We start from the raw sequence: 14294 nt of genomic DNA on the forward strand, positions 1-14294 counted from the left end.
CACTGGCTGGGGGCGGGGCGGGGACCTCTCGCGAGATGTGAGGACGGAGGCGGGCGCGTGAGGGCGGGCGCGTGAGGGCGGGCGCGCCGGGGCGTTTCTGAGCCCGCGGGGGAGGCTTTTGGGTCGGGAGGAGGCGGGAAGTGGCGGGAACGGTGGCTGGGTCCGTGCGGCCGCCGAAGCGGGAAGAAGGCTGGACCCCCCCCACCCAGGTGGGTGCTCTGCCCACACTGATCCTGGTCTACACTTCTGCCTCGCGCCCTCACCTCGTTCGCTCCGGGCCCGGCTCCTTGCAGGCTCCGCGCCCCGCGAGGCCGCCCCTTCTCTAGTTGGTGGTTAGTGAGCCCTGCTGCAGGCCTGTTTAGGAATTGTTGCAATTTGTACGGAGAACTCCTCCAGGGAATGCGTACTGTGTTCTCTCCGAAAGAAACACCTTCGTCCGACCGCTGTGCTTCCGGGAGCGACCGGCTGTCGGCTTCCCTAGTCTCCCTTTAGGTCCTCAGGTTGCGCGGTCCGCTCACCCCAAGTTGGTGACTGACCTGCCCCCCCCCCCCCATCCTTCTCCAGCCGTCCAGCTTTCCGGCAGCCCCGCGCGCGTGTAAGCACAGGGAGGTTGTAATTGCTCGGGAGGCTGACTCCCGTTAGCACGAGAGCGCTCAGTGATTCCTTCCCAGCGTGACACTTTGCTTTTCGAAGAAATTGCAAAACAGCAAACAGCACCCTAGTAGCTGTGTAGCGATTACATCTATCCGTAATCTTTTACATATAGTACGTGATCAGGAAAAAAACTTTGAACCTGCGTCTCTGGCTGCGTAGTCCAGGCTGACATCGAACTCTCGGCGATCCTCCTGCCTCAGGAAGAATCTTGAGGGAATTGAGGTCCAACATTCACTCGTACGTGTTGGGAGGATACATCAGTAAAATACAGTTAGAACGAAGGGGTGGTGGAGCTTCCAAAGTTCTAAGTGGTAGTACAATTTTTTAATGACCTGCACCAAGAAAAATGTACTGTATAGTCTTATTGAGGAGAGAAAACTTATATTTTGGTTCTAAAATGTGAAGTTCAGAATTTTATTAGGTATTCATCTAAGAATTGATGACTATGTAGGAGCTGGGAATATTTGGGTGATAGAGATTTAATCTGCCACTTAACATTTGAAACATTTGAGTCACTGAATATCTGGGACATTTCTCTTATGCTGCGTGCACATACAGGGGTACTGTAATGTAATTTTTAAAGTTTGCAGTCTTCTGCTTTGTTAAGTAGTGATCAATGGGAATCAAAGGAAGCTCTTCATATAGAACCTTTTCCACGAAGTTTCACTGTCCTGATTGCATTCTCCCGACTCATAAAAGCCTTCTCTAGGTGCAACTGTGGGATGGTTATGTGCTTACTAATTTTGTTTCTTCTCATCTCTGTCTTTTTTTTTTTTTTCCCCACTACTAGGGATTGAGCCCAGGGCCTTTGCACTGATCTACATCTCCAGCTTTTATTTATTTATTTAAGACAGGATCTTGCTACTGAATTGCCCAGCCTGGGCTGAAATGTTCAATTTTTTTTTTTTTTGTTACTGGGGATTGAACTCAGGTCCTTGCACTTGCGAGGCAGGCTGCGGAACCATTGAGCTAAATCCCTGGCCCTGAATGTTCAATTTTTTATCCTTCCAAGTCAGCTTCCCGGAGTGGCGGGGTTATAGGCATATACTTTTTATTTTTTAGGTTTCCTCTTTTTTGTTGTTTTTTGGTTTCTTTTTGGTACCGGGGATTGAAGATGGGACCTTGAGCTTTTGAGGCAGGCAGCAGCACCACTGAGCTAAATCCCCAGCCTTGTTTTTTTGGTTTTTTGAGACAGGCAGGGTCTCAAAAAACTCTCTTAAACTGGCCTTGAACTCCTGGCAATCCTACCTCAGCCTCCCAAGTGCTGGGATCACAGGTGGGCGCCACCACACCCACCTCTTTAAATAATAGGAAAGTCAGTGTTTTCACCCCATCCCTCATTCTCTATTTAAAAATGAGTTTTTGGGCCGGGGATTTAGCTCAGTGTTTCCACCGCCTGCCTTTAAAGTGCAAGGTCCCGAGTTCAATCCCCAGTACCCCCCCCCAAAAAAAATCAAAATGAGTTTTCAGTTCAATATTAAACCTGTGTTCAGATCTGAGGGTGTAGACACCTCAGTGGCAGAAAGCTTAAGTTAAGGGCCTGGGTTCCATCGGCACCACAAAACAAAACCAACCAACCCCGGCTTCGTTCAAGGACCTACCAATTTGATTAATTCAGTGACACCTGTCTGGTGGAATTAATTGTTACAAATGATGCAAGGATGTAGTGTTCATTTTGGATCTCAGTAAATGTAGAGCTAGTGTTATTTGTGGGAGTTATTTTATTGTTATTATTATTTTGAGATAGCATTTCTTTAGGTAGTTCAGGCTGGCCTTGAACTTCAGGAGATCCTTCTGGTTTAACCTCCCCAGTGCTGGGATTATAGGCATGTACCACCATGCCCGGCATGTGGGAGTTACTTTAAAAAGGCTAACAATTGAAATTAAACACTAGATAACTGGATTACTATTTAAAATATTATTTGTAACTATTTCTTGAGTTCTCTGTTGTGTGCCAGATCTTATGCTGTCAGTTTAATGCTTATTACAATCCTTTTAGTAAGTTGTGATTTTTATTTTATGAGTGAGGAAATGAAGACTTAAGAAAAGGTAAGAAACATGTCCATGACCACATAACAGAATTGAGTTTCAGACTCTTCTCTTACATTGGATAATGGATAATCGTAAACAGCTGATTATTTCTTTTTGGTTTCAGTCCTTATATAAAGTTTTTCTCCTTGATTTTTAGAGTACCTTCTCAAAATTTTAAAATTATATTGAAGTCATTTCCAACAAATTCAGACATCGACTTATTTTTATTTTTTAGATGAACATAATGGAAATCTGTAATGGATTTGTTTATTTGAGACACTCATGTAGTTCAGGCTCGTCTCAAAGTCACAATCCTGCTGTGACTGGAAATGTATTTAAATGTTTTTTTAGTCCTTTTTTCAATGTCAGTTATTGGTTGAATGTCACATACAATATCCAAAAGGATGGCACTACTTTATTTTTCTATTTTAAAATTGGATATGTGAGGCTGATTGAAAATGAACCCATGTCAAGTACAGAATGCCTAAAACCTTAATTGTGAGTGACAGTTTTCCTACTGTGTCCTCTAGCTTTTGGTAGTCAAGATCTACAGTGTAGATTAGTGTGCTCAACCAAGTTTATCAGGCAAAAATGTTAATTCAAAAAAGCTTTGGACTGGGGATTTAACTCAGTGGTGCCGCTGCCTGCTTCACAAGTGCCAGGTCCTGAGTTTGATCCTCAGTACAAAAAAAAAAACAAAAAACTTTTTTCCTGACTATAAAATTAATGAGGATTGAGCTATGTAATTTTATATGTGACCTTTTTCCTAACAAAATGTGAACATAAGTTCTATGTTGTAAAATAGTCCTTAAAAATGTTTCTTTAGACTCCATAAGCCTTCAGTTTCACCAGTACAGTGCAATGTATTTACTTTTTTTCTGTTGTCAGAAATTTAGATCCCCCACAATGTAGAAACAATGATAAACACTCCAGTATTACATAAAATCTTTGTCCTTCTATCTTTTTTTTTCTTCCTTTCCTCCTTTTCTTCCTTTTTTTTGTGCTTTTTGTGACTGAACCCAGGGCCTTTTAGTGCATGCACTTTCTTAGCCTCTAAGCTGCACGCCCAGCCACAATGTCTGATTGTTTTCTTAACAATTCTAAAAAGTAAAAGAAATAAATCATATCATATGAACATGCTTTAATGTGTGATTCAAGACATCTTTCCAAATTTATTTTACAGGTGAGTTCTTGAGAATCAGAGGCTGTTCTTTGTGGATGAGCAAGTGGGAAATGTGCCACACTAGCTGACCTCTGTTGGAGCTGCTTCTTCCATCCTCAAGAAGATGAACAAAAAAACCTTAAGAATTCTATGAAGGACCAGAGGCAAGTACTGTAATACAACTTTCCAAATTATTATTGTCCTCAGTTATTGAAACCCAACTTAAATTTCGTAGTATAGATCCTATATAATACTTTTTCTATTTAATTAAATCTTGTAATAATTTTTCCTTTGTAACTTATAGGAAAGAATTCTATAATTCAACTTTTCATTACAGTTGTTATAACATGCAGTTGTGGGAACTATACCATGTCCCAGATTTATCATCTCTCCACTTTGCTGGTAAATGAAGACTGCTAAATTAAAAAATTCTTGACTTTGGTAAAATATTTTGGAATAGCTGTATTGTAAGTACTTGTACAATGTTAAGTAACTACTCATTACATTTGCTGTGTTTTACAATTATCCTGGTTATCTTTTAGTGTTTTAGTCATTGGAATTTTTAAATTTGTCTAATTGTGATAACATTATTATGAAATTACAGTATGTCACTTAATTTCAACAGTTGGGATTCAAATCCTAGATGGTAGTACTTGGAGAGAAATATTAATTAGGACTAGCATACATTAATGGAACAATTTAATTGTTATGGTTGAACAAGCAACGTTTCTTAGAATTTGTCCCAACTGTCTGTGAAAGGAGTTTTCAGAGCACAGCTTGATGGCACGTGCATGTGATCCCAACACTTGGGATGCTGAGGCAGGAGGATCACCCAGATTTCGAGGCCAGCCTGGGCTACATAGTGAGTTCAAGGCCAGTCTGGACTATGAATCGAGACCCTGTCACCAAAAAAAAAAAAAAAAAAAAAAAATAGGGCCAGGGATTTAGCTTAGTTCCGGTGCCTGCCTTGCAAGTGCAAAGTCCTGAGTTCGATCTCTGGTACCAAAAAACAAAACAAAACAAAACAAAAAAGAAAGGAGTTTGGTTACTTGCTGTGTTCAGTAGCAAATTCAAGGAAGTACTTGTTTGGAATGAGTAAAGATATTTTAAAAATAAACTGTAACCAGGCATGGTGGTTCATGCTTGTAATCCCAGCACTTGGGAGGCTGAGGCAGCAGGATCATTGTGAGTTTGAGGCCAGCCTGAACTCCGTAGTGAGATGCTATCTCAAAAAAGAAAAAACCTTGCAAAACAACCCCTCCCAAAAATAAAAACCCTGACATATAAGTTTTACAATATAAGTGTAAAATTCTGAATTTTTTTTTTTTTTTGAGATAGAGTCACTGTAGTTCAGACCATCCTTGAACTTGCTATGTGGTCTGGGCTGGCTTCCAACTCACCATCCTCCTGCCTCAGTTTCCAAAGTGTTGGGAATACAGGCACATACCGCCATACCTGGCTCGTATTTTGAAAATATTGAAAAATTATTTTAGGTGGTATTTTAGAGTTACAGCAAAAGGAAAAGCAGTTAACTATAACACTATTGTTTTGAAACCATCACAAAAAGAGGCAGATATTCTTTTATTTGACTGTAAAGGAAATCAGAATATACTAGGTAAGCTTGTTGTCTACATGAGATCTGGTAGCACTTTTTTTTTTATTTTTTTGAGACAGGGTCTTGCTGTGTAGTCCACACTGGCCTCGAATTTGCAGCAGTCCTCCTGCCTTAGCCTCCTGAGTGCTGGGATCGCAGGCATGCACCACCACACCTGGCTAGCACTTTGTTTTAATAACCATGGGATAGGGCCGGGGATTTAGCTCAGTGGTTTCGTCGCCTGCTGCGCAAGTGCAAGGACTCGAGTTTGATCCCCGGTACCAAAAAAAAAAAAAAAATAATAATAATCATGGGATAGTCATAGAATGGCCATTTGTTTGGATTTGGGTTTATAAGTTGGTTTTATATACAAATGAGGGACAGACTATACCAGTGGTGGCGAACCTATGACACATGTGTTACTGAGTTTTTCTTTTAGGAAAAAAGATACTAATGTAGGAATTATTTTTTTCTGAACTAAAACCTCAGTATTCAGGTTTAATTGCAGTGTTGGCACTTTGTGATAAGTAAGTGGGTTCTGAGTTGCAGTTTGGGCACTCATCTCTAGAAGGCTCGCCATCACTGGGCTATAGGCTATACTCTCTTTGCCCTTCAGTTAGAGCATAGAAAAAGGTATAAGACTGGAAATTAGCAGGTTCTTTTTAATGTTCTAGGGTTAGGATTGGTCAGTGTAACTACCACCACAGTTATAATATAGTTGGATTGCAAATTTTCTTGTGCATATTGTAGTCAGCCTTTCTTCACACTCCCACCCTTTGACAGCTACTGAGCTGTTTTCTGTTTGTGTAATGTTGCCTCTTGAAGAATGTCATATAAATGAAATTATACCTTCTTTGGCTTAATTTATTTAGGATACTGCATTTGACATTCATTCATGTTTGTGTTTGTGTGTATCAGTAGGTTTTTCTTTTTCTTTTTTTTTTTTTGGTACCAGGGATTGAACTCAGGACCTTGTGCTTTCGAGGCAGGCACGGTGCCACTGAGCTAAATCCCCAGCCCACTGTCAGGTTTTTAATCAGTATAAAAATATATTTGCCGGGTTTAGGGCACACACCTGTGATCCCAGCAGTTGAGAGGCTGAGGCAGGATGATTGCCATAAGTTAAAGGCCAGCCTGAGCTACATAGTGAGTTCAAGGCCAGCCTAAACTACACAACAAGACCCCTTTAAAAAAAACTGTTTGCCTAAATACCTAGCATTTCTGTTGCTGGATTGTATGGTAAGTATATGTTTTAACTTTGTAAGAAGGAAATGCAAAACTATTTTCCAAGGGGCTGTGCTAGTTAGTATTCTTACTAGTAATGATGAGAACTCCAATAGTGGGTATTGTCATAAATTTAGCTATTCTATATGTGCACTGTGGCATTATACTGTGATTTTAATTTTTCATTTCTCTAATGTTTAATAATATTGAGCATCTTTTACATGTTTATTTGCCATCATTGTATTTTTTTTGAAGTATCTGTAGTTCAGATTTTTTGCTCATTTTACAATTTGTTTTCTTACCAAATTTGAAAAATTTCTTATATAGTCAAGGTCTGAGTCTCATCACTTAAGTGTTTCTCCTAGTCTGGCTTGCTTTTGTGGTCATTGTTGTTGCTTGTCTTATTTTTTTATACTCTTAACATTATGTTTCACAGAGCAGAAGTTTTGTATAAGTTGTAAGATAAGATCCATGTTCAGTCTTGCGTGTGAATATCCAATTTTCCCAGGATTATTTGTTGAAGAAATGTCCTTTTCTCATTGTGTATTCTTGGTACACTTACCAAAAGGTCATTTTATCGATGCATGAGGGTTTTTTTTTCTTGAGTTCTCCTCTCGGTCCCAATGGTCCGCCTATCTTTGTGCTATTTTTTCATTTTCTTTTTTTTTTTTTGGTACAGTGATCAAACTCGACCTTGCGCTTGTGAGGCAGGCAGTGGCACCACTGAGCTAAATCCCCAGCCCTGTGCTATTTTTTCTTTTTAATCTGTATACCTTGTATTTCTTTATCTTACCTTATTTATTTATTTTTTATTTGTTTGTTTGGTTTTTGGTACCTAGGATAGAACTCAGTCCTTGCACTTGTGGGGCAGGCGGAGGCACCACTGAGCTAAATCTCTGGCCCTATCTTACCTTATTGTACCATCAAGGGCCTATGGTGCGGTGTTGAAATATTGACAGTAGACATCCTTGCTTTGTTCCTGGTTTAGGAGGGAAATTCTTTTGTACCTTTGACTTTTATTTGTTTATGTACTTTTTAATGATAATTCAATTTTTATTTTTATTTTGGAGGGAGGAGTGCCATTCTGTTTTCCACATTAGAAATAACAGTTTGCATTTTCTTTTTTTTTTGGTACCGGGGATTGAACTCGGGTCCTTGGCCCTGCGCAGCAGGTGACAAAACCACTGAGCTAAATCCTCGGCCAACATTTTCATCATCTAAAGCATACAAGTTCCCATTTCTCCACATCCTCACCGATATTTGTAATTTTGTGTTATTTTAAATTATTTATTTTAAATAAATTTTATTTTATCCCATTCCATCCCTCAAGTCCCCTTCCCTGCCTATACACAAAAGATTTGTTTCCATTTTTTTCTTCTGTTTGCACTTTTATTCTTTTTTTTGGTATGGGGGATCGAACTCATGACCCTGCACTTGCCAGCCAGGTGCTGTGCCACTCAGCTACATCCCCAGTCCTTCACTTTTTTTCTTGTGCCTTCCTTCCTTCCTCCCTCCATTGTTTCCCTTCCCATTTGAACGCTTTCCTCCCATTTCCCAATGTCCATTATACATTTCAATCCTTATTTCCACTTTCAGTTTCTCACACTAGAGAAATAATGTGATATTTAAACATGGGTCTCTGATTTATGTCACTTAAGACTCTGGTCTCATGGTCCATCCATTTAGCTATAAATGTCTGACTCTCACCCTTCTTTATGGCAGAGTAGTACTCTGTTGTATAAAAAAACCCACATCTTCTTTATCAACTCATCAGTTGAAGGGCATTTGGGCTGTTTCCTAGATTTAGCTCTTACAAACTGCTGCTATAAACATGGGTGTGCATGTATTGCTGTGGTATGATGCTTTCAGTTCTTTCAGGGACGTACCAAGGAGAGGTATAACTAGGTCAAATGGAACCTCTAGTTTTAGTTTTTTGAGAAATCTCCACACTGATTTCCACAGTGGTTTCACCGCTCCACACTCCCACCAATAGTGGAGAAGGGTTCCTTTCTCCCCACTGCCCCTCCAGCATTTATTATTGGTTGATTTCTTGATAGCAGCTATTTCTGGGATGAGGTGGAATCTCAGTGTTTTTTTTCCCTTAAATTCTTTTGTTGGTACATTTTAGGTATACAATACATTTACATTTATCATTGGGAACTTGTACCTTTGCATGATGCATCTGGTTTCTTATTTTTGCCCCATTCCTTGCCCTCCCTTCATCCCCTCCACCCTTCCCTATTTACAGAGACTTTGTTTCCATTTTATCCTTTTCTCATAATTTTTCCTTTCCCCTACCCCTCCCACTTCTCCTGCCCCTTTGGACTTTTTCTTCTTATTTCATATTATCAGTTATTCATTTTAATCATTTTTAAATCCTTATTTACACTTTCAATTTCTCACACTAGAAAAACGATTCATTATTTACACATGTGTGTCTTATTTCACTTAAGAGTATGGCCTCAATGTGTATCCGCTTAGCTATAAATGTCTCTAGTTTCTCGTTCTTTATGACTGAGTAGTACTCCACTTTATTAAAAAAACCACATCTTTATCCAGTTTCCAGTTGATGGGCACTTGGGCTGTTTCCAAGCTTTAGCTATTACAAACTGTGCTGCTATAAACATGGGTGCACATATATCACTGTAGTATGATTCTTCTTTTAATTCTTTTGGGAAGATACCCAGCAGAGAAATAAGCTGGGTCAAATGAGACCTCTAGTCCCAGTTCTTTGAGGCATCTCCATACTGATTTCCACAGTGGTTGCACCAGTCTGCACTCCCACCAACAGTGGAGAAGGGTTCCTTTCTCTCCACACCCCCGCCAGCATTTGTTTTTGGTTGATTTCTTGATCGTAGCCATACTTTCTGGGGTGAGGTAGAATCTCAGTGTTTGCATCTGCATCTCTCGAATGACCAGTGATGTTGAGCATTTTTTCATGTTTATTTGCTGCTTTTACTTCTTTGTCTGAGAAATGTCTATTCATTTCAGATGCCCGTTTTTTAATTGGGTCTTTAAATTAGGGGTTGTCTGACTTTTTAAAGTTGTTTATATATTCTAGATAGTCGTCCTTTGTCTGAGGAACAGCTGTTAAAAAAATTTTTCCCACCTTGTAGTTTGTCTCTTAGCTCTGTTGGTGGTTTCTCTTGCAGTGCAGAATCTTTTTAATACAATGAGATCCCAGTTGTTGATTCTTTGTGCTAATTCCCGTGCTACTGAGGTTTTGTTCATAAAGTCCTCTCCTATGCCAATGTCTTCAAGAGTTCTACCAAACTTATTTTCCAGCAAGTTTAGTGTTTCTCTCTTAATATTTAAATCCTTAATCCACTTCGATTTTAGTTTAGTGGGTGGTGATAGGTATGGGTCTACTTTTAATCTTTAGCAGGTTGAAATCCAGTTTTTCCAACACCATTTATTAAATAGGCTATCTTTCCTCCAATGAGGGTGGTTGGCTTCTTTGTCAAAGATGAGGTGGCTGAGTATGTCTGGAGTTGTTTCTGCATCTTCTAATCTGTTCCACTGATCTTCGGGTCTATTTCTTTGCTAGTAACATGCTGTTTTTAATCACAGTAGCTTTGTAGTATAGTTTCAAGTTGGGGATTGTGATACCCCCAGCCATGTCTCTGTTGCTTAGAATTGCTTTTGCTATTCTAGTTCTCTTCTGGTTCCAAATGAATTTTTGGATTGTTTTCTCTAGTTCTGTGAAGTATATTGTTGGAATTTCAATCAGCATTGCATTGAATCTATATAGTAGTTTTGGAAGTCTGGCCATCTTCATTATATTGGTTCTTCCTACCCAGGAGCAAGGGATGTCTTTCCATTTTCTTGTATCCTCTTTGATCTCTTTTTTCAGAGTGCTGTAGTTTTCAGTGTAGAGGTCTTTTGCTTCCTTTGTTAGATTGATTCCTAGATATTTCCTTTTTTTGGGTGCTATTATAAAAGGAATTGTTTCCCTAATTGCTCTCTCAGTGAGTCTGTTATTTGTGTACAAGAAGGCTATTGTTTTTTTGAGTGTTGACCCTGTATCCAGCTACTCTACTGAATCTGTCAATTAAGTCTAGAAGTCTTTTGGCAGAGTTTTTTGGGTCTTCTATGTAGAGTATCGTATCATCAGCAAATAATGACAGTTTAACTTCTTCTTTTCCTATCTTTATTCCTTTTATTTCTTTCTCTTTTCTAATTGCTGTGGCTAATGTTTCCAGAACTATATTGAACAGGAATGGTGATAGTGGGCATCCTTGTCTGGTTCCTGATTTTAGCATGAAAGTTTTCAGTGTTTGACCATTTAGTATGATGTTGGCTGTTGGTTTTTCATAGATAGCCTTAATCAGGTTGAGTTAAAGACCTTCTATTCCAATTATCTGTAGGGTTTCTATCATGAATGGGTGTTGGATTTTGTCGAATGCCTTTTCTGCATCCATTGAGATGATCATATGGTTTTTGTCCTTGCCTCTTTTAGTATAGTGTATTACATTTATTGATTTACATATGTTGAACCATCCTTGCATCCCTGGGATAAATCCAACTTGCTCAGTGTGTATGATTTTCTTGATGACCCTCTGTGTTCTTTTTGCCAGTATCTTGTTGAGGATTTTTGCATCTGTGTTCATTAGATTGGCCTGTAGTTCTCTTTTTTGGTTGGGTCTTTCCCTGGTTTTGGAATCAAAGTAACACTTGCTTCCAGGAATGAATTTGGGAGTATTACTTCCCTTTCACTTTCATTAAAGAGTTTAAAAAGTAGTAGCAATACTTCTTCTCTAAATGTCTTGTAGAATTCAGCCGTGAAGTTATCAGGGCCTGGGCTTTTCTTGTTTGGTAGATTTTTAATTACGTTCTCAATTTCACTGATTGTAATAGGGGTGTTTAGGATTTTTATATCTTCTTTGTTCAACTTTGGTATTTCATATGTATCCAGGAATCTGCCCATTTCTTCTGTGTTTTCCATTTTATTAGAATACAGGTTCTTGTAGTAGGTATTGATGATCCTCTGGATTTCTGCTGGATTTGTTGTGACTTCTCGTTTTTTGTTCCTAATTAATGTGGATGTGAGGCTTTTCTGGTAAGGTTAGCTAAGGGTTTATCAATTTTATTTATTCTTTCGTAAAACCAATTCTTTGATTCATTGATTTCTTATATTGTTCTGTTAGTCTCCATTGCATTGATTTCTGCTCTGCGCTTTATAATTTCCTCCTTTGTATGAGCTTTGAGTTTGTTATGCTCTTCTTTTTCTAGGAGCTTGAGGTTCTGCATTAGGTTGTTTGAGCTTTCTCTGTTTTCCTAGTATGGGCATTTACTGCTATGAATTTCCCTCATAGAACTGCTTTCATTGTGTCCCATAGATTTCTGTATGCTGTATTGGCATCATCATTTAATTGTAGAAACTAATTTCTTGTTTTTTAAATTAAAAAAATTTTTTTTACTAATTTCTTCTTTAATTTCCTCTGTGACCCATTGGTTGTTCAGGAGAGTGTTATTCAATTTCCATGTGTTTGTGGGGTTCTTGCGGTTTCTTATGTTATTGATTTCCAATTTTATTGTACTATGATCTGATAATATACAGGGAATAACTTCAATTCCTTTGCATTCATTCAGGCATGTCCTGTGAGCTAGCATGTGGTCTATTTTGGAGAATGACCCATGTGCAGCCGAAAAGAGTATACTGATTTTGTGGGGTGGAACACTGTAGACATCTATTAAGTCCATTTGTTCAAAAGTTTGGTTCAGTTCTGTTATTTCGTTGTTGATATTCTGTCTAGATGATCTGTCTGTTTGTGATAGTGGGGTATTGAGGTCCCCCACTACAGTTGTATTAGTGCTTATTTGGTTTTTCATGTCCATTAATACTTGTTTTGTATAGTTGGGAGCATTAGTATTTGGTGCATATATATTTACAATTGTCATCTCTTCTTCTTGGATTGTTCCCATTACAAGGATATAGTGACCTTCTTTGTCCCTCTTAATTAGTTTTGGTTTGAAATCTACCTTGTCTGCAAATAAAATAGCCACCCCTGCTTTTTTCCGGGTGCCTCTCTTATGGAGAGTTGTTTTCCATCCTTTTACTTTGTCTATGAATTTCTTTTTCAATTAAGTGTGTCTCTTGTATACACCATATTGTTGGATTTTGCTTTTTAATCCATTCCAGGCAAAGACTTCTTACATTTGATTTTTTACTTTGATTTCAAGTAGAATTTTTAAAAATCTGTACTCTCAATCATGTCTTCAATATAAAAATTAACCAGCTCTGTAATTACAGTGACCATAACTTCTTCTTTAAACTTTAACCATTCATTAAATTAGGTAATAATAGGTTCTCAAGAGCTATGTGCGTCTATATTCTGTGCTATGGGTTGTTTAAAAAACACTGATGGGGGCCCGGGATTTAGCTCAGTGGTTCTGCTGCCTGCCTTGCAAGCGCAAGATCCCGAGTTTGATCCCCAGTACGATCCCCAGTACCTTCCCCCCCAAAATATAGATGGTAGCAAATGTAAAGCACTTGCTGTGTGCTAGGACAGATATAGAGTACCAAAGAGGAAGAATAGGTTAGAGGCAATAAGGATTCTGTGTCACTGAGAAATACAAAAAGGTGCTCGCTTGGGAGGTTTATAATCAACAATGAACTGAAGTTTTAGTTTCCTTCCTTTTCTCGGGCATTGTTCAACTGTGTTTTGAGATACAATGTGAAATAGTTTTATTGATGCTTTACTAGCATTTTCAGGGTTCAGGCTCTTAACATAGGTAGGTGTATTATTTTCTAGTTGGAGAACTTAAAAAGAAGTGTCACTTCATGACATTCAGGGCAGTCTAGGACTTTATCCAGTTCATTCTAAAATAAAACTATAGTTTTTGTGTGACTGCTTTTTGCCAGGAGCTATAATAGTTACCTTAGTAATATAGTTTACATTTACTGACTTCACTGTGTCAGTGCTGCTTTTTCTATATATTAATTTAATCTTCTCAATAAGCTAGTGAGGAAAATGCTTTATTCTAATTTTACAAATAAGATTATTTAGGATACCTTGAGGCTGAATAATTTAAGGTCACAGAGTTTGTAAGTGAAACATAGTGTGACACCAGAGTTATGCTCTGAGCTGCTACCTCAAATACTTCCTCTCCTATCTATAGTTTCACAGTTGCCTTATGAAGTAAGTATAAAAAAAGGAAATAGGTTTAGAAAAATGAACTTTCTCATAGTCACTTTTTTTTGTTTATCTCACTCCAAATCTCCTGTTTTATTCTATGTTGCCTTCATTCTACCCTAATAATAGAATCAACAGGGACTATACCATGAAAATCTTGGACTTATGAAAATAGGACAGAAATTCTTTCTATAGCCTTATCTTATAATTCTTGTTTTCTCTCTGAAGGCCATTTCTGAGCAGTAGAGATTTTTGAGTACTTCGCTGAACAGTCAGTTCCAGATCCTGTCGTCATATCCTGTATAGGTCTTTCAAGTGGTAAGTTTTCTTACAGACATATTAAAACTTAGATAAATTCTGTCTCTTGAATATCTTCATCAATAGGTTGTGAACATGTAATTGATTATTCTTTAGTGTTTTGTTACTACTGTATTATACTGAGAAAATCAGAGTGTATTTACCTGGTAGGACTCTTGACAATATTTAGCAAAAC

General features: G+C 38.4%; 1 protein-coding gene across 6 annotated transcripts in view; it reads left to right on the top strand.

Moving 5' to 3' along the window:
* Positions 1-66: 66 nt before the first annotated feature.
* Rmi1 (RecQ mediated genome instability 1) overlaps positions 67-14294 on the top strand; it is a 262437-nt gene continuing 248209 nt past the window's right edge. For 3 of the 6 annotated variants that reach the window (XR_015448774.1, XR_015448777.1, XR_015448775.1), the window contains exons 1-3: positions 79-209; positions 3869-4011; positions 14030-14119. The gene's annotated coding sequence lies outside the window, so the exon portion shown is untranslated. Of the gene's footprint in view, positions 210-766; positions 892-3868; positions 4012-14029; positions 14120-14294 lie in introns of all 6 variants that reach the window. The other 3 variants (XM_021242595.2, XR_015448776.1, XM_013078757.3) reach the window with 3 other exon arrangements.

The sequence above is a fragment of the Heterocephalus glaber genome, unplaced genomic scaffold (assembly GCF_053883595.1).
Source record: "Heterocephalus glaber isolate CG9 unplaced genomic scaffold, H.glaber_assembly_v1.0 deba00000546, whole genome shotgun sequence".
NCBI classification, from domain to species: Eukaryota; Metazoa; Chordata; class Mammalia; order Rodentia; family Bathyergidae; genus Heterocephalus; species Heterocephalus glaber.